At 61.8% G+C, this 24453-nt stretch overlaps 1 protein-coding gene across 5 annotated transcripts in view; it reads right to left on the bottom strand.

Moving 5' to 3' along the window:
- Positions 1–24453, bottom strand: part of TIAM1 (TIAM Rac1 associated GEF 1) — a 130312-nt gene that overhangs the window by 76047 nt on the left and 29812 nt on the right. Inside the window, exon 1 of one of the 5 annotated variants that reach the window (XM_045578373.1) lies at positions 10193–10238. The exons of the other annotated variants lie outside the window; for them this stretch is intronic. The gene's annotated coding sequence lies outside the window, so the exon portion shown is untranslated. Of the gene's footprint in view, positions 1–10192; positions 10239–24453 lie in introns of those variants that run through there. 5 annotated transcript variants of the gene reach the window in all.

A 24453-nucleotide genomic window follows, 5' to 3' on the forward strand; every position in this document is an offset into this window, starting at 1 on the left:
GAACGGGGGTGCACTCTCAGAGCTGGGGGGTTCGGGGCGGACTCACGGGGAACGGGGGTGCACTCTCAGAGCTGGGGGGGTCGGGGCGGACTCACGGGGAACGGGGGTGCACATTCAGAGCTGGGGGGGTCAGGGCGGACTCACAGGGAACGGGGGTGCACACTCAGAGCTGGGGGGTCGGGGCGGACTCACGGGGAACGGGGCTGCACACTCAGAGCTGGGGGTTCGGGACGGACTCACGGGGAACGGGGGGGGGGTGCACTCTCAGAGCTGGGGGGTCGGGGCGGACTCACGGGGAACGGGGCTGCACTCTCAGAGCTGGGGGGTCGGGGCGGACTCACGGGGAACGGGGGTGTGTATGTGTGCACACTCAGTGTGGGGGAGGAATCGTCTCTCTGAAGTGGTCTGGTAATCCTGCCGGTTCCAGAAGCTTTTCTGACCCGTGGACACGTCTGTACACAGAGCGATTCTGGGGGAGCACCAGGACCGAATCCCCTCGCCGAGTACACGCTGTAAACCGTGAACTTGAACGGCAGGCCCGGCCACGGAGCTCAGAGGCACCGAGCCTTGGCGGACACGCCCCCGGGTCCCGGCCCCAGCACGCGGGCGAGCAGAGTGTGGATCCGGGACGGAGGCGGCACACGCACTGCTCTGAGCGTGTCCCTGTGGTGTGTGGGGACACACCACCGAGCAGCACGGCCCCATCAGAGACGCACGAAGCAGGTGCCTTCAGAGCCCGGCCCGGCTCCGCCCGGATGCGTGCTGAGAGCAGCGGGGGCCGATTCTGAGAAACGCGGCAGGAAGCCGAGGATCTGATTGCGGGAGAACAGTTCCTCCCCGACCGATCGCTGACGCCACTTCCTGAGGACGGCCGGGCCCCCCACAGGCTCATTCCTCTCCCCAGCGTCTGTCCGCAGCGGCCCATTTCACAGATGAGGAGACTGAGGCCGGACCATCACGTCTCCCACCTGCGGTGAGCACGTGGTGGCCGGTCACACCGATCCCGGCTCAGGGGGAGGCTGAACGTGAGGGAAAAGCGGGGGCCCCGGTGGGCGGGGTTCAGGCTGATTTCCTGAGAGCGGCGGGGTGAGGGCCGGCTCAGGGGAGGGCGTTAGGATATAAAATGTGAGTGGGAACCAGGGACTCTGGGACCTTTCTACGAGGAAGAAGCAGAGCCGCAGCGCCCGGACGTGCCATGGAAAGAAAACGTGGCTCCCGCTAAGCCGCTCCACCCTCGACGCCACACAGCCACACAGCCGGGTTTCTCACGTGGGGGCCGTGGTCCCCGCTCCCACCCGGTGGACAGACACACAGACGGCGGCCTGCTTCCCTTCCTGTCTGACCCGACCCTGTGTCCACGCCGGCCCCAGACCACCACCGTGACCTCATAACCCCGAGGGGCCTCCCTCCAGCCAGAGGCCACGGCCGGGGGCAGCCCCGAGCTCACACAGAGCCGTTTCTCCTCCTGAGAAAACCTTCGTGCTCGGCAAGGCAGGGCCACACCGACTGGCTGCCTGGACCCCCTGCTCCAGGCCAGGCACAGATCCGGGGAGAACGGCCACGGGCCTGGAACCTTCCGGAATCGAGACAAAACTGTGCCCGGCACGTGTGGAGCGCAGTCAGGGCTGTTCTCCCCAGACAAGTGGGAGCCGGAGGTTTACACGTCAACACGGCCACCTCAGCGGATCCCACGCCACGGCCCGACCGCTCCCCGGCGGGTCCCACGCCACCACGGCCCGACCGCTCCCCGGCGGGTCCCACGCCACCACGGCCCGACCGCTCCCCGGTGGGTCCCACGCCACCACGGCCCGACCGCTCCCCGGCGGGTCCCACGCCACGGCCCGACCGCTCCCCGGCGGGTCCCACGCCACCACGGCCCGACCGCTCCCCGGTGGGTCCCACGCCGCCACGGCCCGACCGCTCCCCGGCGGGTCCCACGCCACCACGGCCCGACCGCTCCCCGGCGGGTCCCACGCCACCACGGCCCGACCGCTCCCCGGCGGGTCCCACACCACCGCGGCCCGACCGCTCCCCGGCGGGGAGGTGACCAACGTGCCAGGGGGCGCTCACCCCAACCGAGGCCCAAACTCGGGTCTCAAAGCAGAGCGGCCATGGGCGCCACGTGCACACCGTCACTCACTGTCCCTTCCACAGCAGCCGGGCCTGGGGAAGGGACGGTCCGATCCGGCTCCCAGAGGCCCCGGGCCCTCCTGCTGCCGTCCGTCTGTCCGAGCGTCCGTCTGTCCGTCCACCCGTCCGTTCGTCCCGGTGAAGAGCTCACCCGCAGACTCCCGCCCCAACATGGAGCCGGCCCTCCAGCAAGAGCACTGCTTCCTCCTTCATCGGCTTGTGCTCCTCATTCGACAGCCAGAACCACACCTTCCAGGAGCCCGGCCAGTGTGGCTCAGGGGGGAGCATCGACCTGGGAACCAGGAGGTCAGGGTTCGATTCCCGGTCAGGACCCATGCCTGGTTGTGGGCTCCAGCCCCAGTGTGGGGCGTGCAGGAGGCAGCCGATCCATGGTTCTCTCTCATCGTTGAAGTTTCTCCCTCTCCCTCCCCCTGCCTCTGAGATCAATCTGTAATAACAAAAGCGTAATGTGCTAATCAGACCGACGGCCTCCTGGACGAAGCCGGGCTGCGAGGGAAGCGGTGCCCGCAGCGGGGGAGGAAGGCCGCAGTAAAAATATAAAACAAGAGGGGGCGGCAGCGGGCGCGGGGTCAAAGGGTGGGCAGAGCATCCTCACGTATCGTGTCCGCCCTGAACAAGGCCAGGTCAGACAGCACACGGTGTGGCCGCCGAGCGAGGGCCGCGCGCTGAGCCCCGCCCGAACGAGGGCGAGGCTGCCCGGCTGGTTCCAGCCCGGAGCAGCCGGGCGGACGGGAGGAGCAGGTCCCTGAGAGGCCTGTGCCGGAGGCAGGGCCGGCCCCACCGCGTGGGAACCGACACGGGACTCCCGACCCCCCAGGGGCCTCAGAGAACCCAGCTTCCGGGACCCCGGACCCCGCTGAGCATCTCACCCCGAGGACCCGCACGCCTGCCTCTGAGACCCGTACCCCCGCCTGCAGCCCCGGGCCCGGGGCCTGGACACGAGCCCCCACGGCCCCCGACAGGAGGGGGCGGCGCCTGCCCTCGCGGACACGCGTTGAGGGCAGGACTCATGCGTGGAGGGCAGGGCTCACGCGTGGAGGGCAGGACTCACGCGTGGAGGGCAGGGCTCACGCGTGGAGGGCAGGACTCACGCGTGGAGGGCAGGGCTCACGCGTGGAGGGCAGGGCTCACGCGTGGAGGGCAGGGCGTGCTCGGGGGCCACGGGGGCCTCGGTGGCCTGGGCTGGGAGGCCCTCCCACAGGACGGGCCTGACACAGCCCAACCCGGGAGCCCAGCCTGAGCAGCGGTGCCCGGGGCGGGGGGAGGCTGACCCTGACCCTGACTCTGCCCACGGATGAGGACACGCACGTGCACGCAACACTCTGTGAAGAGGGGAGACCTCCTGTCGGTGAAATTTTCAGAGAGAAGAAGGGAGAGGGAGAGAGAGAGAAACATCAATGAGGAGAGAGAATCACGGATCGGCTGCCTCCTCACGCCCCACACTGGGGATGGAGCCCACAACCCGGGCCTGTGCCCCGACCGGAACCAAACCGCGACCTGGTTCCAGGTCGACGCTAACCACTGGGCCAGCCGGGGGCTCTGCAGTACGAAAAGGGGCCCACCCACAGGAGCTGGCCTGGAGGCAGGGTCTCCCGGGAAACGGTGGGCGGTGACAGGATGAGTGACGGGAGGAGTGCTCACACGTCCAGGAAGCCCTGAGGCCCCGACTCCTGGCCACGCCCGTCCTCACTGCCTGATGGAGTCAGAACTCTCAGCTGGGACGAACCCCAGATCTCATGCCACAACCGTAAGCACCCCAGCTTTCCCCCGTGATGGTCCCTCCCCGTCCCCCAGTCTAAGCAGCACGATCACCACTGCCGCCAGGACCCCCTTACTCCATCGGCCGCAGGAAAGCTGGCTTTGCTGAAGGGCACTTCGCTTCCAGTCTCAGCACCCACAGGACAGCCGAAACCGGTGTGGCTCAGTGGACAGAGCGTCGGCCTGCGGACTGAAAGGTCCCAGGTTTGATTCCGGTCAAGGGCATGTACCTTGGTTGCGGACACATCCCCAGTAGGGGGTGTGCAAGAGGCAGCTGATCAATGATTCTCTCATCGATGTTTCTAACTCTCTATCCCTCTCTCTTCCTCTCTGTAAAAAATCAATAAGATATATTTTTAAAAAAAGAACACACAGGACATTTGGGGCCACTGCCTCCCTCCGTGAGGGGTACTAACCAGCACCCCAGGCTCTCTGCCCCTGTTGGGGTGAGGTCGGCCACAACAGTCAGCCCACCTCCCGAGTTCTCAGCAGCTCCCTAGCCTGCAGACGCTCTCAGAAAGCACAGGGCAGTACAGCATCACCATGGCAATCCTCAGTTCCCCCAATCCTCAGTCCCCCATCCTCAGTACCCCCAATCCTCAGTCCCCCATCCTCAGTTCCCCCAATCCTCAGTACCCCATCCTTAGTCCCCCATAATCCTCAGTACCCCCATCCTCAGTCCCCCATCCTCAGTACCCACAACCCTCAGTCCCCCATCCTCAGTACCCACAATCCTCAGTCCCCCATCCTCAGTTCCCCCAATCCTCAGTACCCCATCCTTAGTCCCCCATAATCCTCAGTACCCCCATCCTCAGTACCCCATCCTCAGTTCCCCCAATCCTCAGTCCCCCATCCTCAGTTCCCCCAATTCTCAGTCCCCCATCCTCAGTACCCACAATCCTCAGTCCCCCATCCTCAGTTCCCCCAATCCTCAGTACCCCATCCTTAGTCCCCCATAATCCTCAGTACCCCCATCCTCAGTACCCCCAATCCTCAGTCCCCCATCCTCAGTTCCCCCAATCCTCAGTAGCCCCAATCCTCAGTAACCCATCCTTAGTCCTCCCAATACTCAGTACCCCCAATCTACCCCCAATCCTCAGTCCCCCATCCTCAGTACCCACAATCCTCAGTCCCCCATCCTCAGTTCCCCCAATCCTCAGTACCCCATCTTTAGTCCCCCATAATCCTCAGTACCCCCATCCTCAGTACCCCCAATCCTCAGTCCCCCATCCTCAGTACCCACAACCCTCAGTCCCCCATCCTCAGTACCCACAATCCTCAGTCCCCCATCCTCAGTTCCCCCAATCCTCAGTCCCCCATCCTTAGTCCTCCCAATACTCAGTACCCCCAATCTACCCCCAATCCTCAGTCCCCCATCCTCAGTTCCCCCAATCCTCAGTCCCCCATCCTCAGTTCCCCCAATCCTCAGTACCCCATCCTTAATCCCCCATAATCCTCAGTACCCCCATCCTCAGTACCCCCAATCCTCAGTACCCCATCCTTAGTCCCTCCAATACTCAGTACCCCCAATCCTCAGTACCCCATCCTTAGTCCCCCCAATACTCAGTACCCCCAATTCTCAATCCCCCAATACCCGGTCCTCCCCATCCTCAGTACCCTCAATCCTCAGTACCCCAATCCTCAGTCCCCCCAATCCTCAGTACTCCATCCTCAGTCCCCCCAATACTCAGTCCTCCCCATCCTCAGTCCCTCCAATCCTCAGCCCCCCTAATCTTCAGTCCCCCCCAATCCTCAGTACCCCCATCCTCAGTTCCCCCCACTGTCCTCAGTCCCCGCCTCCCTTTCACTCTGAAGTCACCCATTTCACAAACTTGTCTTTGGAGAAGCAGCCTCACTCTCATCTCAGGCTTAGAGCTGTGCTCCTCTTCATTCCTACCTGCGGGGGACGGGGACACACACACACACACACACACACACACACACACACGACAGAGCAGTGAGCCTGCAGGTTCAATGCCCAGCGAGACTGGAGCAGGAGCAGGCGGCTGTTGCTCTTACACCGGGTGCCTCTGCCCGTCTCCCTCCCAAACCAGTGAGGGAGGGAGACGAAGGGAGGGGAGGAACGGCTCCCGGGAAGGGAGGGAAGAGACACACTGGAGGGAAAGCCGTTGGAGGGAACGTATCTGGCTGGCTCACCACCAACCCGCTAATCACAGGGGCTGTTGTTCCTTGTGCCTGAGCCCCGATCCCGGTGGTCGGCAAACTCATTAGTCAACAGAGCGGCAAACCACAGCTCGAGAGCTGCAGTTGGCCAATCACTGCACTAGGGCAACATGCAAACATAGAAGTAAACATCTGCCCACAACAAAGAACAGAAGGAGAGGGCAAGGGTGTGTGTGAGTTTGTGTGCCAGTGTGAACGTGTGTGTCAGTGTGTGTGTGTGTGTGTGTATGCACATGTGTGAGTGTGCATGTGAATGTGTGTGTGTGTGTGGATATGCGCATGTGAGTGTGTGTGCATGTGTGTGTATGAGTGTGCCTGTATGTGTGTGTCAGTGCGTCAGTGTGCACGTGTGTGTGCCCGTGTGTGTGGCTGTGTGTGTGTGTGCGCGCGCGCATGTGTGGGTGTGTGCACGTGTGTGCACATCTGGAGTGTGTGTGTGAGTGTGTGTGTGTGTGTGTGTGTGTGTGTAATTCCACTGCATAACCTCGTACGTTTCTGGAAGGAAGACAGAGCAGCTGTGAGCTGGAAGCAGGAAAGAAGGGGAGACACGCTGTGCGGGACCAACTGGGCAGAGCGTCACCGAAATCTCCATCAGCCTGGCGGGGCTCCGTGTGAGCGTCGGCCTAGGAACCAGGAGGTCCCAGTTCGATTCCCCATCAGGGTGCGTGAGGGGTGAGCAGGCGGCAGCTGATCCAGGGCTCTCTCTCATCACCGATGTTCCTCTCTCTCCCTCCCCCTTTCTATCTGACATCAGTAAAAATATACTGTTAAACAATAAGAATGCAGAAACCACCTCACAAGGCCCCTCGCCCCGGGCAGGTCCCATCCCTCCGTCTCCGGGAGGAAGCGAAAGCTCAGGGCGGGGAACTCCTGCGGCCACAGCTCCCGCAGGCCAGCTCCTCGGCTCCCGTTCCCGTTCCTGTTCCTGCCGGCCACCTACTCACAGCCCCAGGAGCTCAAAGGGCCGGGCTCCGCACCCAGCGGAACCGAAACGGGCTCCCCCGCCCCCGAAGGACCGGCCCCGGGGGAGTCAGCCCCGGGGAGTGGGCGGAAGCCACACGGAATGGCAGGGTCTCCGGTGAATTCCAGTCCCCGTTCCCCCGACAATTCACCAGCGCCCGGCGAACGCCCACCACCCAGGAGCCGGAGCAGAGAGCAGCTTCCGCACCGGCACACAGCGCCTCTGGTTACTGAGGAGTCCTGCCCGGCCCTGCCCGGCTCGAACCCGCGGCCTCGGCGTCTGGGGACGATGCTCTGACGGACGGAGCTGCCCCTAACCGTCTGGCCTCACAGCGGAGAGGCTGGGCCAGTTTCAGATCTGCTCTGACGGGAGCCGCCCGGGAGCTCTGTGAAGTGTGTCACCTAAGAGGAGAGGCCGGGCCTGTGTGTGCTCCGTTTAAACACAAACAGAAGCAGCGCGGGGGCCGGCAGCGAGCACGGTGTCAGCGGGCGGACGGCGGGGAAAGGCGGGAACCAGCTGCGCCAGGAATGACGAGGGTGGCCGTCTCCCCGCACCATCTCTCCGCACACGTAACCGTCTCCCCACACGACTGTCTCCCCGCACATGTAACCGTCTCCCCGCACACGCCGTCTCCGCACACGCCGTCTCCCCACACGCCGTCTCCGCACACGCTGTCTCCCCGCACGCCGTCTCCCCGCACACGCCGTCTCCGCACACGCTGTCTCCCCACACACGTCGTCTCCCCGCACCGTCTCCCCGCACACGCCGTCTCCGCACACGCTGTCTCCCCACACACGTCGTCTCCCCGCACCGTCTCCCCGCACACGACCGTCTCCCCGCGCACGCCGTCTCCCCACATGCCGTCTCCGCACACGTCGTCTCCCCGCACCATCTCCCCGCACACGTAACGTCTCCCCGCACATGTAACCGTCTCCCCGCGCACGCCGTCTCCCCACACGCCGTCTCCGCACACGCCGTCTCCCCACACGCCGTCTCCGCACACGCTGTCTCCCCGCGCACGCCGTCTCCCCACACGCCGTCTCCGCACACGCCGTCTCCCCACACGCCGAGGGCGACCGTCTCCCCGCGCCCGCCGAGGGGGTTTCGTGCCTTCACACCAGCGCCTTTTCCAGTCCAGCCCGGCCGGCGCGGCTCCGTGGCTGAGCGCCGACCTCTGAGCCAGGAGGTCGGGGTTCCATTCCCGGTCGGGGCACAGGCCGGGCTGTGGGCTCCGCTCCCCGTGGGGGGCGTGGGGGAGGCAGCCGGTCCACTAGTCTCACCATTGATGTATCTCTCTCCCTCCTCTCTAAAACCAATAAACACGTTTTTACCACCACAGGGTCCCTGCAGGGCCCCACGATGACCTGAACCTGCCTCCACGGAGAGACAAACGGCAGCGAGCGGCCAGGTCAGGGACCCGAGGGCACGCGCGGGCACAGAGCTGACCGCCTGGAGGCCACACGGGGCTCCCCAATGTCAGGGGCCCCACGGCCCCTCCCTGTCCGGGGCCTCTCTCCGTCCCGGCCTCCAGCTGAGGCTATTGCTCCACACACGGCACCAGCCTGTCCGGGACTCACAGCCGCGCCCAGGAGGCGGGCCTTCCTGCTCCTGCTCGGTGGGTGCTATAGGCTGGGGGGGGTGGGGGGGATGATGGGGTAGGGTGGAGTGAGGAAGGGAGGAGGATCTGGGCTGGGTGGGGAGGGGACCAGGGTGGGGCTGGGTGGGGAGGGGACCAGGGTGGGGCTGGGTGGGAGAACTGGTGTCAAGTTCAACCTCCCAGCCTCTTCCCTGGAGCTGGCAGACTGAAACCTGCTCGCAGCTGTGACAGCGAGAGCCACCTTCCCCTCTTCCCCCATCACACCCACCCTGCTCCCCAGTCCACACCCACCCCCCTCCCCACACTGCCCTTTACCCTCCCCTACCCCCCAGCTCCCCACCCACCCCCGCCCCACTCCACACCAATCCCCCTCCCCACCCTCCCCTTCCCCTCCCTCCCCCCAGCCTCCCTGGGAGTGTCTGGTTCAGTGTAAAAGTCACTTCATTCTACTTAAGTCGTAAACTTAGGGAAGCCGGGAGGTGGAAACCAAACTGTAAAACCACCCTCCCTCTGACCCCAAAGTTCAAGTTCAAGCCTGGCGCTCTCCTGATGTTAGGACAGGGATCCCCAACACCCTCCCGCCCGCCCCCAACACACACACACACACACACACACACACACACACACACACGCAAAACGCACACCCCGCGGAGACACCCTCCAAAGGCAATTTGCTTTCCTGACAACATAACAGCCATATGCTGCTTTACCTTTGCTCCCTGTCCTAAAAACTCATAAAGGGTTAGCTTACCACACACACACACACACACACACACACACACACACGGCGCGCGCACACACGCCCACACATGCATGCACACACACGCATCCACACACAGGCATGCACAGACGCGTCCACACACACATGCACTGCCCCGTACCACCTGGCGCACAGACATGGACAGATGAGGGCTGACCCAGCCTCCCCAGGACCCCAAGACGGAGCAGCCCCCCAGAAAGCCCCCAGCCAGACGCCTGTGGAGGGAGAGGGAGGGGGGCACTGTGCCTCTGGCCGAGTTTGCCGCCTGCATGTCAATCTCGGGGACCCGCACCCCCAACTCCCTCCCCGCCCCAGGAGGACTTGGGGGATCCACCAATAGAGCAGCCACCACGAGACTGAAATTCAACGTCCCAGACCCACACCCCACAGCCAGCCGCCGGCGACCTCCCAGGTCCGACTCGCAGACCCAGGAGCCCCTCAGGAGCCGCTGCCCCCCCCCCCCGCCACGCCCTCGCTCTGGGACATCCCGGGAAGTCTCCCTGGACCCCAAGGCTTGGGGGGGGGGGGGCTCACAGGGCAGCGGGGCCGGAGGACAGGACCGGGAGGCGGCGTCTCGGTGGGCAGCACGGCCCACAGCCCCGCCCGCCCGTGTGTCCCGTCCGGTCACAGAGGACAGTGGGACAGACGGGACGGGCACCGAGCCCCTCAGAGCCGTCCTGGTGCGGGCGCTGGGCGCAGGTCCCCACACGGCAGCCGGCCCCCGCCCTCCTGTCCCGACAGACACTCGCCAGCGGAACCAACGGAGAGAAACTGAGCTCACCCTCGGGCGCGGCCGGTGCTGGTCCCGGTCTGTCCTCCGTCCGTCCGTCCGTCCTGCCTCTCATCCCCAGTTCCCGCGGCTGGAGCGAGCGGCTGCCTGCAGCGCTCCGCTCCCAACGCAGTTTCGGTGAAGCCCAGCCTCCGGGAGCTGGAGGGAGTCCTAGCTCCTCCCCGCTCCCGCCTCCCTCCCCTCCCGCCTCCCTCCCCTGCTCCCTCCTCCTCCACCTCCCCCCTCCTACGCCTCCCTCTCCGCACGGCGCTCAGGAGCCACGGCTTCCAAGCTGCCTGGGTCCCAAGGAGCGGGGGTCCGGCCGGTTCGGTCCTCAGCCTTGGGCGCCGAGGCCGCGTACAGAGTCTCCACACCCGCAGGAAGCACCCTCCTGGGCAGGAAGGCAGAAGGCAGACGCAGCAAACGGACACCTCGCTCCTGGACGGCGACTTTAAAGGGAGGCCACACCAGCAGGGCTCAGGGGACAGTGCCGCCCACAGAATGAAGGGTCCGGGTTCGATTCCCAGTCAGGACACAGGGCGAGGTTTCAGGCTCCAGCCCCAGTGGGGGGAGGGGGGGCGTGCAGGAGGCAGCCGGTCCATGATTCTCTCTCATCACTGATTTTCTATCTCTCTCCCCCTCTCCCTTCTCTGAAATCAAAACATATTTTAGCAGAAACCAGTTTGGCTCAGCGGTAGAGTGTCGGTCTGCGGACTGAAAGGTCCCGGGTTCGATTCCAGTCAAGGGCATGTACATTGGTTGCGGGCGCATCCCCAGTAGGGGGTGTGCAAGAGGCAGCTGGTCAATGTTTCTCTTTTATCAACGTTTCTAACTATCTCTCTTCCTTCCTCTCTATAAAAAATCAATAAAATATATATTTTTAAAAAAACACCATATTTTAAAATCAACATCGAAGAATGGAGGGGAGGAGCACAAAAAGCACTTGCAGCCGGCTCTCTGCTGTGACCATGGACCAGCCAGATAAACAATGACACCTTCGAAGGGAATACAATGGACCCCAAGACCCACCTCCCAGCCTGAAAGCTAAACTTCCCACCTCAGCGGTGGCCACTCCGATGCGCCCCGGAAAACACATTCCCCCCCAAAACGGCGCCCACTGGCCCCGATGCGGGAGCAATCTATCTCCCCCTCTGACCTCCGGCCCACACACCTCCTGTGGACACAGCCGCCCGCCCAGCCTCGTCCCCAGGGAGCTTCCTTAATAAAACTTTAAACAGCCACTCGGTGCGGAGCGGGAAGCGGCGGCCGAGTTAAAGAAAAGGAAGAAAGGCCGGGAGCAGGAAACAGCCCCGGAGTGACAGCAGGCCACAGCCGGCTCCAGGAGCTCAGGGGTGAAATCGGTGGATGAGCAGTAATCACTTCCCAAGGTCAGCAGCGGGTCAGAAGCCGGGACGCTGCTGCCCTGAAGGGGCTGGCCTCGGAGACCCGGCCCAGAAGCAGACACAGCATCCATTCTACACACTGTTTGTGGCCGGCCTCGGAGAGGGAGGCAGAGGGAGAGAGAAACATCAGTGATGAGGGAATCACAGAGCGGCTGCCTCCTGCACGCCCCCTACTGGGGATCAAACCCACAACCCGGGCCTGTGCCCTGCCCGGGAATCAAACCCTGACCTCCCGGTTCCTAGGTCAATGCCCAACCACGGAGCCCCACTGGCCAGGCCCCACATTTATTTTCTGCCAAAACCGGTTTGGCTCAGTGGATAGAGCGTCGGCCTGCAGACTGAAGGGTCCCAGGTTCGATTCCAGTCAAGGGCATGTACCTTGGTTGCGGATACATCCCCAGTGAGGGATGAACAGGAGGCAGCAGATAGATGTTTCTCTCTCATTGATGTTTCTAACTCTCTATCCCTCTCTCTTCCTCTCTGTAAAAAATCAATAAAACATATTAAAAAAAAAAAAAGTTCTAATTCGTAACTGAAACCGGTGTGGCTCAGTGGATAGAGCACTGGCCTGTAGACTGAAAGGTCCCAGGTTCGATTCTGGTCAAGGGCATGAGCCTTGGTTGTAGACTCATCCCCAGGGTGGGGCGTGCAGGAGGCAGCCGGTCCATAATTCTCTCTCATCGCTGTTGTTTCTACCCCTCTCTCCCTCCCTTCCTCATACACACACACACATGCAATATACATATGCATACACATATACACATACACCTGTGCATATATGTACACACACATACACATGTGTGTACATGTATAAACATCAGAACAAACTGAAACTGAAGAAGAACCCCAAGTGTTCAGGAAGCCGGGACAGAAGGCGGTCTCGCCCAGAATGGCTGTGTGGTTACTTCGTGCGTCATCACGGCATGACCAGGCGCCCAGGACCTGGAGAGCCACAGGCAAGCGTGTCTCTGGGCTGGCAGCTCCGTGGTCGTTGCACGGCCTCAGGCCCCCGGCACATGCCACGCCACGCCACACCACGCGGGGCTTCCGTGGGCCTGGGGAGGAGGAGCAGAGCGCTGCAGGACCGGGCGAGACCCAGGAGCAGGCTTATCACCACGTCAGCCGTCAGCCGAGCTGGAGCGGCTCCAGGGAGCGGGGAAGGGCGGCTCACTTCCAGGATTCCGGGAAGGGCGGGCGGCCGGCCGCGGGCAGGGGCGAGGGCTCCCACGGAGACGCGCTCTGACCTCATCACCGTCACCAAGGTCTCCCTTCCCGCCGGCTGTCTCACCGGTGCTTCCTCAGCGGGGGGCGGGTCTCAGACGCGGGGGGGGGGGGGGGGGGGACGCAGGGGGCTCGCTCACCCAGGACCCCTGAGCCTGACAAGAAAAGGTACCGATAAACCCGCGACAGGTTACCGAGGAGTCCCGCCTCCCGGCCAGCTCTCAGGCCTGAGAATGAACAGTCCCATCAGCTTCCGGGGCGAGGGCCATGGGGGAGTCTGAGCCACCTGAGCTCCACTGCCCAGCGGGGAGGGGCCTGGGGACCAAGCTGACTTCAGTCACACACTTCAGGAGCCCAGCCGGGCAGCGGGCAGTGGGCAATGGGTAGAGGGCAGGCAGCAGTGGACAGTGGGCAGCGGGCAGTGGGCAATGGGTAGAGGGCAGCTAGCAGTGGACAGTGGGCAGTGGGCAGCGGGCAGCGGGCAGTGGGCAATGGGTAGAGGGCAGCTAGCAGTGGACAGTGGGCAGCGGGCAGTGGGCAATGGGTAGAGGGCAGCTAGCAGTGGACAGTGGGCAGTGGGCAGCGGGCAGTGGGCAATGGGTAGAGGGCAGGCAGCAGGCAGTGGGCAGAGGGCGGGTAGCAGGCACACAGGGCCCCAGCCACCTCCCTGTAGCAGAAGGTGGGTGCCAGGCGTGGGCCCAGGCACTGGACGGGAGGGGAAGGAAGGCCCCGGCCCCCACGAGGTCACCGGCTTCGGAACCGTGGCTCTGACTCCCTCCCTAGTTTTGCTTCCGGAAGGCCCCGTGAATTTAGGACAAGAAAACGCGACCAGGAGCAGGAACTCGCCTGGAACGTAGGGTTTTGGTCCCAGGCATGCGCCCGCAGGGGCACCGGTGACTTTGGCGGTTAACAATGTCGAGGTCGGGGAGACATGGGCTGATGGAGCCACCCGGAGCCGCACATTCCACACAAAGGGGAAGTGGACGGGTCAAGCACCAGCCACGCGGCCCTGCAAGCAGACCCACACCCGAGCAGCACAGCTCAGCGGGGGCTGGGCCGTGGACACCTGGGGACCTGCCACGGACAAAGGCCACGGACAGGCCACGGGCGGCATCACCAAGGGCGGGGCCTCCTGCTCCCTCTATATGATGTCACTCAGAAACCACATGACCCGTGTTTCTCTTCCCCGAAGACCGCCTCAGCCTCCCCCTCGCTGTTTTGTGCATTAGACCAACAGCAGCAGCTCCTAATATATATACACACATATATATTGATTTCAGAGAGGAAGGGAGAGGGAGAGCGAGAAGCATCAATGAGGAGAGAGTCATGGACCGCTGCCTCCTGCACGCCCCTGATGGGGGAGGAGCCTGCAACTGGGCCTGTGCTCTGACCAGAATCGAACCCTGACCTCCTGGTTCATAGGTCAAGGCTCAACCTCTGAGCTCCCGGCCAGAGCCTCACATTCCTTTCCATCATGTCCTCAGCGCCAGATGCCTTCCATGGGCGGAAGCTTCCGGATGTGGTCAGGGCTCTTCAGATCCAGCCTGACCAGGAGCCGAGGCAGCGTCACCCAAAGGAGTCGGCACCAGCGGAGCTGAGGGTCCCCAGGACCTGGGGGCGGGGGGGGGGGCAGTGACCACACCCGCCATCACCCGTGTCCCCCGCATCGGCGGGGCCGCAGCCACGCAAGGCCAGGAATTTCCACGAACACAACTCACCCGAATCCCAATAAAACGCAGCTCCTGGCATCACTGCGGCTCCAAACACAGACCCGCTGAGCCTGGGCGTCGCCATGGAAACCCAGAAGCTTTCTCGTGCGCACATTCCGCGTTTGGTACTGACTGATCGCCAGGATCCACTTTTACATTGGAAGCCGGTGGGAGTCTAAATGCGGATCCACCCACCACCCAGTGCCGGGTGCAGGGTGCTGGGTGCAGGGTGCCGGGTGCCGGACCAGCCCAAACCCCGCTGCCATCCTTCCTGGAGAAAACGGGCTCGCCGCCGCGGCCACGTCTCCGGTCCGGCCCTCGTTCGCTCCGACCCAAGACGAGCTGTTTCACCACGTAAACGGGACCCGCTGGCCACGAGCGGAGACACTTCCGTGGCCTCCGAACACGCGGGAGGAGCTCTGAGAACCGCAGGCGGCGAGGGCACCAGGGAACCCCGACGGCGGTGACGCCAGCCCGCGGCCAGGCCTCCTGTCCGTCACCAAGCCCCTCCTTAACCCCGTGCCCTCCGCGGCGAGGTCACACCACACGGCCGGTCTGGGAAATATCACAAACCCCGGCCCGGCGCTGCCGGAGCGGACGGCCCCCACCACCGGCCGCTCCTGAGCTCTGCGCACGACTGAAGACGGGCTGGTAAGATGCACCTGAAAACCACCCGCCGAGGAACGGAGTGCCCTCCCTCCAGGCAGCACGCGCCTCACCTCACCGGGTCGTGCACAGCCGTGTCCGCAGCCCGGCTCCGTGACCTCCGAGAAGGGCGAGGAGCGAGGCAGGACCGCACGTGAGAACACGCCTGGTCCTGACGGCCTTCTCCTCGCACCCGGACACCCACCGCTGCCCCGGGGACTGTGCTCAGGGGACTCTGCTCCGAGGGGAAGGGTACTGTCAGAAAGCGACTGGTTAGGGTAGAGGGGGGAACGTCCGGCCTGAGAGCGCAGAGGGGCCCAGATCCCTGCAAAGCCCCGGGCCTGGCCCGGCCGAGGCACCGGCAGGGGGGACTCACACTCCAAAACCAGGAGCTGTGTCACAGCCACACAAACTGGTGTGAAGTGAGTGACATAAGCGAGTGATGTTACAAATACCCAATGGCCCTCGGCAAACAAAACCCCCCACTCCCGGACTGGGTGGATGGATGGATAGACAGACAGTATATTCGTGTGTGTACATGCCTGCATGCATACACAGACATTACATACATATGACACACAGAGAAAGACAACACATACGTATGGCCCACGTACATACACAGATGTTACATACATATGACCCACATACATATGCAGACATGTACATATATATGGCCCACATAACAGGATACCCCTTGCCATAACTTAATATAAAAATGAAAAAACCGCTGGGCGCACCGTCGGCACCGGGAGGCGCTCTCCTCCGCTTCCCTGTGTTGGTCGTTTTCCTCAGCCTCGCGGGCACCTGGCACCTGGCACCTGGCAGGGATGCGGCTGCTGGTGGCTCCAGGCGGGCAGCCTCGGGTTTGGGGTCCCAGGTTCAATTCCGGTCAAGGGCATGTACATTGCTTGCGGGCACATCTCCAGTAGGGGGTGTGCAAGAGGCAGCTGGTCGATGTTTCTCTCTCATCGACGTTTCTAGCTCTCTATCTCTCTCCCTTCCTCTCTGTAAAAAAAAAAAAAAAAAAAAAAAAAAAAAAAAATCAATAAAATATTTTTTTTTTAATCTTTAAAAAAAAAAATGAAAAAACACCCGACCGGTGTGGCTCAGTGGTTGAGCATGGAGCTATGAACCTGGAGGTCAGGGTTCAGTTCCCGGTCAGGGCACAGGCCCGGGTTACGGGCTCCGTCCCCAGTGGGGGGCGTGCGGGAGGCAGCCGGTCCATGCTTCTGTCTCATCACTGATGTTTCTCTCTCTCCCTTCCTCTCGGAAATCACGAAAAGCTCATTTTAAAAGAATGAAAGCAGCAGTTGGGCTCAGTGTCCCCACCCCCTTCCCACTTCCTCTCTGGCCGCAGTGTGGACGCGATGCTTACCATCCAGGGGCAACGGAAAGGAAGTGGGAGACGGGGTGGGGGCCCCCAAAAGCCCGAAGATTCCAGCACCCGCCCAGCACGGCCTGCCTGCACCTCCCAGGGGCCCGCCGCCCTAAACACACCACGGGAAGCCTGCTTCGCCTCAGGGCCAAGGCCCCTCTCTTGTCTTTTTTTAAACTTATTGACTTCTTTTTAGAGAGAGGGGGGAAGGAGCGAGCGAGAAACACTGATTGTCGTCCCGCTAACTTACACACTCACTGGTTGATGCCTGTGTGCCTTGATTGGGGATCGAACCTGCAACTGTGGCCTATCAGGATAATGCTCTAACCCAGCGGTCGGCAAACTCATTAGTCCACAGAGCCAAGTACCAACAGGACAACGATAGAAATTTCTTTGGAGAGCCACATTTTTTAAACGTAAACTTCTAACGCCACTTCTTCAACGTAGACTCGCCCAGGCTGTGGTATTTTGTGGAAGAGCCACACTCAAGGGGCCAAAGAGCCGCAGGTGGCTCTCGAGCCGCAGTTTGCCGACCACGGCTCTAACTGAGGTGGTTTTATTTCCTGGGCAGCTTCCAGCCACAGGATGGGGACATCGAGTTCTCTGAGGTCCCTTCAGCCCAGGACGGGGACACACACACACACACACATACCACTCCTCTCCCCCTCGTCACTCACTGGCTCTGAGTGCACCCCATCCTTCCTCCTCCGCAGCCCCCCCTTCCAAGACGAGCACCTGTCCACGGGAGCCGGGCTGGTCCACACTGGCCTCCAAGAGTCTGTACCCCAAACCCGGGGCTGCCCACCTGGAGCCACCAGCAGCCGCATCCCTGCCAGGTGCCAGGTGCCAGGTGCCCGCGAGGCTGAGGAAAACGACCAACACAGGGAAGCGGAGGAGAGCGCCTCCCGGTGCCGACAGTGCGCCCAGCTTCCCCGCGCCCTCCAGGGCCGGCACACGTCCACGGGGGCTCACGCCACGAGGGCCTGGCAGCCGAGGCGCTCAGAGTGGGGGTCTCAGACGAGGTGTGACACTGCTGCTTTGCTGGGGTGAGGAGCCCGGGCCTCCGCTCTGCCCGCTTCTCTCTTATCTCTTTTCCTCCTGAACCTTCTCCCTGGTTCCTGATTTCTTCCTTTATCCTGTTTTCCTTTTTCCAAATATTGAGAGGCCCCAAGGAGAACGCTTTAGATTCTCCCTTTCTATGAGAACGGAGAACAGAAGTAAGAGCTGAAGTAAGCCTGGCCGGCGTGGCTCAGTGGTTGAGCATCAACCTATGAACCAGGCGGTCACAGTTCGGGGTTGCAGACTCGGTCCCTGGTGGGGGGCATGCAAGAGGCGGCTGATCCATGATTCGCCCTCATCACTGATGTTTCTCTCTCTCTCCCTCTCCCTTCCTCTCTGAAATCAATATAAATGTATTCTTTAAAAAGAACCAAAGCAAGGACCAGATTCCATGCGGTGCAGGAGGTGCTGTGCAGCCCCCACCCGGGACGCCGGCTCTCCCCGGAGAAAGCCAGCCGTCGGGCTCGGGGGCTCCTCGCGGCCCTCGGAGGAAGTGGCTCTGAGCCACCCGGCGAGCAGCAGAGCCGCAGGGCGGGCTTCCTGGGCGTGTCCTGAAGCGTCTGCTCAGCGGATCTCTGCTCCATCCGGCAAGAAGCCCCAACGATGTGCAGAGCCACCAGCTCCATGACAACGTGGCGGCGGGCCCTGTGCCACTGCAGCCACTCTCCCTCCTCCCTTCCCCCACTCCGTGCTGAATGCGAAGCCCACCACGCAGGGTTTGTCCGGAGGGAGGAGGGTTCACAGCTGCACCAGCCAGGCTCTCCCAGCTCCTGCGCTGCAGGTCTCCGGTCCAGAGACAGGCCCGTCACAGCGGCATTTCATCTCCCGACGGGCCACAGGGAATAAGAAGTGTCTGGGGAGCAACTGAGCTGAGCAAAGGGCCATTAAAACAACCTGCGCGGAGACTCACAGCTAAGGGGTGGGCTCCATCCCTCAGCCTGACACCGTGGTCCAGCAAGAGGCGTTGCCAAGGCCTCACTGACACACTCAGCTCGGGCGGTGGCAGGAAAGCCGGTAGTGATCCCATGGGCCCAAATACTGAGCACGCGCCACAGTGGAGTCAACACAGCGCCACCTACAGGAATCCTTGGGGAGAGGTCTGTGCTCTTCAAACAAACCCTAGAGCAGCTGAGGCCCTAGTGCCCAACAACCATGGACATGGACGATGGGATGGATGGGTGACAAATGAACAGACAGATGGATGGGTGGATGAACAGATGACGGACAGATGGATGGATGGATAGATGGATGGATAAATGGATGGGGGGGGTGGACGGATGGGTGAGTGGGTGGACGGATGGGCGGATGGATGGGTGGGTGGGTGGATGGATGGATGGATGGATGGATGAATAGATGGGTGGATGGATAGATAGATAGGTGGATGGATGGATGGATGGGTGGATGGATAGATAGGTGGGTGGATTGATGGATGGATGGGTAAATGGGTGGATGAATGGATGGATAGATGGGTGGATGGATAGATGGGTGGGTGGGTGGATGGGTGGATGGGTGGATGGGTGGATGGATGGATGGGTGGGTGGGTGGATGGATGGATGGATGGATGGGTGAGTGGATGGATGGATGGATGAATGGATAGATGGGTGGATGGATGGGTGGATGGATAGATAGGTGGATGGATGGATGGATGGATGGGTGGATGGATAGATGGGTGGGTGGATTGATGGATGGATGGGTAAATGGGTGGATGAATGGATGGATAGATGAGTGGATGGATAGATGGGTGGGTGGGTGGATGGGTGGATGGGTGGATGGGTGGATGGGTGGATGGGTGGATGGATGGATGGATGGATGGATGGGTGAGTGGATGGATGGATGGATGAATGGATAGATGGGTGGATGGATGGGTGGGTGGGTGAATGGATGGGTGGATGGATGGGTGGGTGGGTGGATGGATGGATGGATGGATAGATGGGTGGGTGGGTGGGTGGATGGATGGATGGATGGATGGGTGGATGGGTGGATGGATGGGTGGGTGGGTGGATGGATGGATGGATGGATGGATGGGTGAGTGGATGGATGGATGGATGAATGGATAGATGGGTGGATGGATGGGTGGGTGGGTGAATGGATGGGTGGGTGAATGAATGGATGGATGGATGGATGAATGGATAGATGGGTGGATGGATGGGTGGGTGGGTGAATGGATGGGTGGATGGATGGGTGGGTGGATGGATGGATGGATGGATGGATAGATGGGTGGGTGGGTGGGTGGATGGATGGATGGATGGATGGGTGGATGGGTGGATGGATGGGTGGGTGGGTGGATGGATGGATGGATGGATGGATGGGTGAGTGGATGGATGGATGGATGGATGAATGGATAGATGGGTGGATGGATGGGTGGGTGGGTGAATGGATGGGTGGGTGAATGAATGGATGGATGGATGGATGATGGATGGATGGATGGATGGATGGATAGATGGGTGGATGAAAGAGCTCTTCTCCCTCAAGGCCAGCACGTCAGGAGCCGCTGGAAATCCTTGGCCCCCTGCTTCCCTCCTCTCTCCTGGAGACAGACAGGAAACATCCCGCCTCTAAACAGAGGGACACTTACACTGCTTCCTGGCTCCAAGAACGCCATCACACTCCACACGTAGCTAGCACCGGCTCCCTGCTCATGCTACCGGCACGTCTGTCCGTCAGCGTCGGGGGACGCCTTTGCACCCTCGAGGGGCCCTGCACCAGAGGCCCTTACTCCGAACGACCTCACCGGAAGCAGAGCATCCGCATCCCTCCGCCAGCCGTGCGTGCTCTGACCGCCTCACGGGCCCCAAAGGACGTCCTGAGGAACACGGGAAGCTAACCGGGTCCCCGGGGACCTATGTGCCGACGCCTCACCCACCCAGGGCTTCCCCACGAGGCACAGTCAGCAGACACTCCATGCAAACGTTATGGTCAAAGAATTAATTCTTTTATGTATTTTTTTATTTACTTTAGAGCAGCGTTTTTCAACCGCTGTTCCGCGGCACACTGTTGCCTGGTGTGCCGTAGGTGCAGACAAGACAAGAATTTTATAATTTTTCACTATTTTGTTTACTTAATAGTTCATAATAAAGTAATTATAAAATACTTTCTTTGTGTTTATTTGATTCCTATTAAAGAGAATTACTTTATATATAGTCAATATAGGCACAGAGTTAAATTTTTTAACGTTTTCTAATGGTGGTGTGCCTCGCGATTTTTTTCATGAAACAAGTGTGCCTTTGCCCAAAAAAGGTTGAAAAACACTGCTTTAGAGAAGAAGGGAAAGGGAGACACACACACACACACACACACACACACACATCATTGATGAGAGAGAAGCATGGACTGGCTGCCTCCTGCACGCCCCACACTGGGAATCCAGCCTGCAACCCGGGCCTGTGCCCTGACCGGGAATCGAACCATGACCTCTTGGTTCATGGGTGGACACTCAACCACTGAGCCACGCAGGCCAGGCCGAAGCATTAATTCCTGGAAGCTCTCTCTCAATTCAGACTTCATCACTACGCCACGTCACGGACTCGCACCAACCTGAACGCACATCAACAAACCACCTCTTCAGTTATGTCCCACCAGGAGGGTAGAAGGGAAACCATGTGCGACAGGTATTAACAATCCTTGCTTCTTAGGCTCCGATCCTTAAAAACCTTTAGTATTTCCAAATACCTGACTTGGAGCTTTCCAAGTAACCTTCCCTCAAACCCAGGGACCTGCTTCTGCAGTCGGTAGCTGTCTGCAGCTCAACAAATGGTTCATGTGAGCTCGGTCACACACGTGCCCCTTTTAATTAGCATGCCGCAGTGTGCCATGACGTCAAATCCGGAATATTCCAACCTGAATGACTGCAGGCTTCCTGTTCCTGCCGGGGTGTGAAAGCTAAAAATAGCAGCACGTTCTCCCACTGCACGGCAGCTCAGGCGCTGCAGGGAAGCACTGGGCTCCTAGGTCCACAGACGGACGGGTCCTAGGTCCACGGATGGATCCTAGGTCCACAGGCAGGTCCCGGAGCCAGCACAGGCCTCTAGTTCCACGGACGGATCCTAGGTCTGTCTGTTGACAAACGCCGTCCGTCTGTCTTGAGCAGAAAAGGGCCCGGCCGGAGCCTCGCACCCGGAACCGAGCCTAGCACTGCCAGCACCCGCTGTCCTCCTGACGCCCCTCTGTCCCAAAACCGGAGGGCGAGAGCAAACATCTTCCACCTGCCTCCCCCCCTGAGCACATGGAGCTAGAACCCGCCCCTCCCTCCTCCAGAAGGAGCCTGCCCCTCCCCCTCCAGCTCAGACCAGGTGCTGCTGCAGGCTCCTCCATGCCACCGCCGAGGGTGGGGTGGAAGCATGGGCATCGAGGTGGCACCGCCCAGCCAGGCTGCGGACAGAACAGCCACGCCGGAGCCGCCTCTGAATCTGAACCGCTCGCCAAAGCGTCCGGGGCCAGAGCAGGCGTGTTGGAGGCAGGCCCACTCCCCGAGCTGAGGGGCCAGACAGAGACCTGGCGAGGCCGAGCGAGGACCGTCCATGGCATGCCACTGGCTCGGCGCCACGGGACCTTTTATCGCTGGGGGGGGGGGGGGGACGTCAAAGGCAGCTCTGTGCAGGGCGGCCTCTCCGCAGAAAGACGCTTTCATTCCCTCAGGAGCAGCCAGGGAGGCTGCCCACTTCCTCAGGGCGGGGAGCAGGCCTCAGGGGGCAGGGGTGGGACCAGCACTGGCCACATGGAAAACAGGGACTGCTCCATCCCCACCGTCCCATCCCACTGTCCCGTCCCAGTCCCATCCCACTGTTCTGTCCCCACCATCCCATCCCACTGTCCCATCCCACCGTCCCATCCCACTGTCCTGTCCCACCAACCCATACCCACCATCCCATCCCACTGTCCTGTCCCACTGTCCCGTCCCCACTGTCCCGTCCCCACCGTCCCATCCCACCGTCCCATCCCACCGTCCCGTCCCCACCGTCCCATCCCCACCGTCCCATCCCACCGTCCCATCCCACCGTCCCATCCCACCGTCCCATCCCCACCGTCCCATCCCACCGTCCCATCCCACCGTCCCGTCCCCACCATCCCATCCCCACCGTCCCATCCCACCGTCCCATCCCACCGTCCCATCCCACCGTCCCATCCCCACCGTCCCATCCCACCGTCCCGTCCCCACCGTCCCATCCCACCGTCCCATCCCACCGTCCCGTCCCCACCGTCCCATCCCACCGTCCCATCCCACTGTCCCGTCCCCACCGTCCCATCCCACCGTCCCATCCCACTGTCCCGTCCCCACCGTCCCATCCCACCGTCCCATCCCACCGTCCCATCCCACTGTCCCGGTCCAGTCCCATCCACTGTCCCATCCCACTGTCCCGTCCCCACCATCCCATCCCACTGTTCCATCCCACTGTCCCATCCCACCGTCCCATCCCACCGTCCCATCCCACTGTCCCGTTCCAGTCCCATCCACTGTCCTGTCCCCACTGTCTTGTCCCCACTGCAGCATCTGCCCCACCGTCCCAGGCGGTGCACAGCGTAGGGCACCTCCCGACGGCACCAAGAAAGGGACCCAGGGTCACAGGGTCACGGGAAGGGCCTGCCCCCCACAAGCGAGCCCAGTCTTCAAGCAGAAAGAGCGTCTGTTCTGGGAGCCAGGGGAGGGCTCACCCTGGGCGGAGGAACCCCCTAGCTCACAGCGGCGCTCCCAGGCAAGCACCTGCTCTCGGTGGGAACGTCCACACCGTCCCGCCTTCTGTCCTGGTGCGGGCGGTCAGCGGGACTGAGGCCACGCGCCCTCCGCCGCCCCTCGCTGCCCCCGGCACCCGGGCTCCCCACCAGCACGGCCGCCGTGAGGCTGGAACGTGTTTTCTCTTTGTCCTACTTTTTTGTGTCGGGTTGTGGTCGATTTTTTGTTACTCCTCACCGAGGACATTTTCCCACTGATTTTTAGAGAAAGGAAGGGAGAGGGGGAGAGAGTGAAACATCGATGTGAGAGAGACACAACACTGGACCCACCTGACCAGAGCCGGGAGGAGCCTGCAACCAAGGTAGGTGCCCTTGACCGGAATCAAACCCGGGACCCTTCAATCCACTGAGCCTGACTGCCTAAGGCTGTTTGTTTTCTCTAAGATTTTTTTAAAATTAGTTTTGGGAGAGAGAAGAAGGGAGAGGAAGAGAGAAACATTGATGTGAGGGCACATCCATCAGCTGCCTCTTGCATGCACCCCCCACACATCCACCTACCCACTGAGGATCAAGCCCGCAACCTGGGCCTGTGCCCTGACCAGGAATAGAACCAGCAACCCCCTGCCTGGGCCTCTGCCCGATGGAGCCCCCACCAGGGCAAGCGACGGTACTGTTTTCTAAGTCACAGGCAAGTGCCAAGGGCAAGGCGTGTCCAGGGCGCTCGCTGAGCCCTAGGCAGCCGGCACCGGTCACACGGACGAGCTGTGCGTCCCCACCGCCCGCTGCTTCAAAGGTCCCGGCAGCCAGCTCCTCACAGGACAGCCTGCAGCCATGGCACCGCCTCCCCACCCTCGGCCGGACCTGCGATTCCGACGGAGCCAAGGAGCCGAGACCTGCCCCAGAGGAACGGCTCCTTTCCCCTACCCGGAGCCCAGTGCCCCGGCGGGGAATCATCCAGCCACACCGATCACTCCTCTCACCAGCGCCGCCCCGGAGAGCGCCCGGCGAGCAGCACCCCACACCCACTGTCCAGACACAGGCGATGCGGGCAGGCGGCAACCACACGGGACTCAACCCAGCCACGCAGACTCTCACTTACAAACCTGGAACTGAGCCCGGCTGGTGTGGCTCAGGGGCTGGGCACCGACCTGTGAACCAGGTCCCGGGTCAATTCCGGTCGGGGCACAGGCCCGG

The sequence above is a fragment of the Pipistrellus kuhlii genome, unplaced genomic scaffold (genome assembly GCF_014108245.1).
Source record: "Pipistrellus kuhlii isolate mPipKuh1 unplaced genomic scaffold, mPipKuh1.p scaffold_m20_p_99, whole genome shotgun sequence".
In the NCBI taxonomy this organism is placed as follows: domain Eukaryota; kingdom Metazoa; phylum Chordata; class Mammalia; order Chiroptera; family Vespertilionidae; genus Pipistrellus; species Pipistrellus kuhlii.